The sequence below is a fragment of the Saccoglossus kowalevskii genome, chromosome 15 (assembly GCF_978046115.1).
Source record: "Saccoglossus kowalevskii chromosome 15, keSacKowa6.1, whole genome shotgun sequence".
Lineage (NCBI taxonomy): Eukaryota > Metazoa > Hemichordata > Enteropneusta > Harrimaniidae > Saccoglossus > Saccoglossus kowalevskii.
Window position 1 is genome coordinate 5,553,097 of NC_140655.1, and position 5,155 is coordinate 5,558,251.

A 5,155-nucleotide genomic window follows, 5' to 3' on the forward strand; every position below is an offset into this window, starting at 1 on the left:
AAGCTAATAGTGTTTTCACGGCACGCAAGACAACCAAGATCCGTTTACTCACCTTTGTATCTGGCAAGCTAATAGTGTTTTCACGGCACACAAGACAACCAAGATCCGTTTACTCACCTTTGTATCTGGCAAGCTAATAGTGTTTTCACGGCACGCAAGACAACCAAGATCCGTTTACTCACCTTTGTATCTGGCAAGCTAATAGTGTTTTCACGGCACGCAAGACAACCAAGATCCGTTTACTCACCTTTGTATCTGGCAAGCTAATAGTGTTTTCACGGCACACAAGACAACCAAGATCCGTTTACTCACCTTTGTATCTGGCAAGCTAATAGTGTTTTCACGGCACACAAGACAACCAAGATCCGTTTACTCACCTTTGTATCTGGCAAGCTAATAGTGTTTTCACGGCACGCAAGACAACCAAGATCCGTTTACTCACCTTTGTATCTGCCAAGCTAATAGTGTTTTCACGGCACGCAAGACAACCAAGATCCGTTTACTCACCTTTGTATCTGGCAAGCTAATAGTGTTTTCACGGCACGCAAGACAACCAAGATCCGTTTACTCACCTTTGTATCTGCCAAGCTAATAGTGTTTTCACGGCACGCAAGACAACCAAGATCCGTTTACTCACCTTTGTATCTGCCAAGCTAATAGTGTTTTCACGGCACGCAAGACAACCAAGATCCGTTTACTCACCTTTGTATCTGCCAAGCTAATAGTGTTTTCACGGCACACAAGACAACCAAGATCCGTTTACTCACCTTTGTATCTGCCAAGCTAATAGTGTTTTCACGGCACACAAGACAACCAAGATCCGTTTACTCACCTTTGTATCTGCCAAGCTAATAGTGTTTTCACGGCACACAAGACAACCAAGATCCGTTTACTCACCTTTGTATCTGCCAAGCTAATAGTGTTTTCACGGCACACAAGACAACCAAGATCCGTTTACTCACCTTTGTATCTGCCAAGCTAATAGTGTTTTCACGGCACGCAAGACAACCAAGATCCGTTTACTCACCTTTGTATCTGCCAAGCTAATAGTGTTTTCACGGCACGCAAGACAACCAAGATCCGTTTACTCACCTTTGTATCTGCCAAGCTAATAGTGTTTTCACGGCACACAAGACAACCAAGATCCGTTTACTCACCTTTGTATCTGCCAAGCTAATAGTGTTTTCACGGCACGCAAGACAACCAAGATCCGTTTACTCACCTTTGTATCTGCCAAGCTAATAGTGTTTTCACGGCACACAAGACAACCAAGATCCGTTTACTCACCTTTGTATCTGCCAAGCTAATAGTGTTTTCACGGCACGCAAGACAACCAAGATCCGTTTACCCACCTTTGTATCTGGCAAGCTAATAGTGTTTTCACGGCACGCAAGACAACCAAGATCCGTTTACTCACCTTTGTATCTGCCAAGCTAATAGTGTTTTCACGGCACACAAGACAACCAAGATCCGTTTACTCACCTTTGTATCTGCCAAGCTAATAGTGTTTTCACGGCACGCAAGACAACCAAGATCCGTTTACTCACCTTTGTATCTGCCAAGCTAATAGTGTTTTCACGGCACGCAAGACAACCAAGATCCGTTTACTCACCTTTGTATCTGGCAAGCTAATAGTGTTTTCACGGCACGCAAGACAACCAAGATCCGTTTACTCACCTTTGTATCTGCCAAGCTAATAGTGTTTTCACGGCACACAAGACAACCAAGATCCGTTTACTCACCTTTGTATCTGCCAAGCTAATAGTGTTTTCACGGCACGCAAGACAACCAAGATCCGTTTACCCACCTTTGTATCTGCCAAGCTAATAGTGTTTTCACGGCACGCAAGACAACCAAGATCCGTTTACTCACCTTTGTATCTGCCAAGCTAATAGTGTTTTCACGGCACACAAGACAACCAAGATCCGTTTACTCACCTTTGTATCTGCCAAGCTAATAGTGTTTTCACGGCACGCAAGACAACCAAGATCCGTTTACTCACCTTTGTATCTGCCAAGCTAATAGTGTTTTCACGGCACACAAGACAACCAAGATCCGTTTACTCACCTTTGTATCTGCCAAGCTAATAGTGTTTTCACGGCACGCAAGACAACCAAGATCCGTTTACTCACCTTTGTATCTGCCAAGCTAATAGTGTTTTCACGGCACGCAAGACAACCAAGATCCGTTTACTCACCTTTGTATCTGGCAAGCTAATAGTGTTTTCACGGCACACAAGACAACCAAGATCTGTTTACTCACCTTTGTATCTGGCAAGCTAATAGTGTTTTCACGGCACACAAGACAACCAAGATCCGTTTACTCACCTTTGTATCTGGCAAGCTAATAGTGTTTTCACGGCACACAAGACAACCAAGATCTGTTAACTCACCTTTGTATCTGCCAAGCTAATAGTGTTTTCACGGCACGCAAGACAACCAAGATCCGTTTACTCACCTTTGTATCTGGCAAGCTAATAGTGTTTTCACGGCACACAAGACAACCAAGATCTGTTTACTCACCTTTGTATCTGGCAAGCTAATAGTGTTTTCACGGCACACAAGACAACCAAGATCCGTTTACTCACCTTTGTATCTGCCAAGCTAATAGTGTTTTCACGGCACACAAGACAACCAAGATCCGTTTACTCACCTTTGTATCTGACAAGCTAATAGTGTTTTCACGGCACGCAAGACAACCAAGATCCGTTTACTCACCTTTGTATCTGACAAGCTAATAGTGTTTTCACGGCACGCAAGACAACCAAGATCCGTTTACTCACCTTTGTATCTGACAAGCTAATAGTGTTTTCACGGCACGCAAGACAACCAAGATCCGTTTACTCACCTTTGTATCTGCCAAGCTAATAGTGTTTTCACGGCACACAAGACAACCAAGATCTGTTTACTCACCTTTGTATCTGGCAAGCTAATAGTGTTTTCACGGCACACAAGACAACCAAGATCCGTTTACTCACCTTTGTATCTGCCAAGCTAATAGTGTTTTCACGGCACACAAGACAACCAAGATCCGTTTACTCACCTTTGTATCTGACAAGCTAATAGTGTTTTCACGGCACGCAAGACAACCAAGATCCGTTTACTCACCTTTGTATCTGACAAGCTAATAGTGTTTTCACGGCACGCAAGACAACCAAGATCCGTTTACTCACCTTTGTATCTGACAAGCTAATAGTGTTTTCACGGCACACAAGACAACCAAGATCCGTTTACTCACCTTTGTATCTGACAAGCTAATAGTGTTTTCACGGCACACAAGACAACCAAGATCCGTTTACTCACCTTTGTATCTGCCAAGCTAATAGTGTTTTCACGGCACGCAAGACAACCAAGATCCGTTTACTCACCTTTGTATCTGACAAGCTAATAGTGTTTTCACGGCACACAAGACAACCAAGATCCGTTTACTCACCTTTGTATCTGCCAAGCTAATAGTGTTTTCACGGCACGCAAGACAACCAAGATCCGTTTACTCACCTTTGTATCTGACAAGCTAATAGTGTTTTCACGGCACACAAGACAACCAAGATCCGTTTACTCACCTTTGTATCTGCCAAGCTAATAGTGTTTTCACGGCACACAAGACAACCAAGATCTGTTTACTCACCTTTGTATCTGCCAAGCTAATAGTGTTTTCACGGCACACAAGACAACCAAGATCCGTTTACTCACCTTTGTATCTGCCAAGCTAATAGTGTTTTCACGGCACGCAAGACAACCAAGATCCGTTTACTCACCTTTGTATCTGCCAAGCTAATAGTGTTTTCACGGCACGCAAGACAACCAAGATCCGTTTACTCACCTTTGTATCTGGCAAGCTAATAGTGTTTTCACGGCACACAAGACAACCAAGATCCGTTTACTCACCTTTGTATCTGCCAAGCTAATAGTGTTTTCACGGCACACAAGACAACCAAGATCCGTTTACTCACCTTTGTATCTGGCAAGCTAATAGTGTTTTCACGGCACACAAGACAACCAAGATCCGTTTACTCACCTTTGTATCTGCCAAGCTAATAGTGTTTTCACGGCACGCAAGACAACCAAGATCCGTTTACTCACCTTTGTATCTGCCAAGCTAATAGTGTTTTCACGGCACGCAAGACAACCAAGATCCGTTTACTCACCTTTGTATCTGCCAAGCTAATAGTGTTTTCACGGCACACAAGACAACCAAGATCCGTTTACTCACCTTTGTATCTGGCAAGCTAATAGTGTTTTCACGGCACGCAAGACAACCAAGATCTGTTTACTCACCTTTGTATCTGGCAAGCTAATAGTGTTTTCACGGCACGCAAGACAACCAAGATCCGTTTACTCACCTTTGTATCTGCCAAGCTAATAGTGTTTTCACGGCACGCAAGACAACCAAGATCCGTTTACTCACCTTTGTATCTGCCAAGCTAATAGTGTTTTCACGGCACGCAAGACAACCAAGATCCGTTTACTCACCTTTGTATCTGCCAAGCTAATAGTGTTTTCACGGCACGCAAGACAACCAAGATCCGTTTACTCACCTTTGTATCTGCCAAGCTAATAGTGTTTTCACGGCACGCAAGACAACCAAGATCCGTTTACCCACCTTTGTATCTGCCAAGCTAATAGTGTTTTCACGGCACGCAAGACAACCAAGATCCGTTTACTCACCTTTGTATCTGCCAAGCTAATAGTGTTTTCACGGCACGCAAGACAACCAAGATCCGTTTACCCACCTTTGTATCTGCCAAGCTAATAGTGTTTTCACGGCACGCAAGACAACCAAGATCCGTTTACTCACCTTTGTATCTGGCAAGCTAATAGTGTTTTCACGGCACGCAAGACAACCAAGATCTGTTTACTCACCTTTGTATCTGCCAAGCTAATAGTGTTTTCACGGCACGCAAGACAACCAAGATCCGTTTACTCACCTTTGTATCTGCCAAGCTAATAGTGTTTTCACGGCACGCAAGACAACCAAGATCCGTTTACTCACCTTTGTATCTGCCAAGCTAATAGTGTTTTCACGGCACGCAAGACAACCAAGATCCGTTTACTCACCTTTGTATCTGCCAAGCTAATAGTGTTTTCACGGCACGCAAGACAACCAAGATCCGTTTACTCACCTTTGTATCTGCCAAGCTAATAGTGTTTTCACG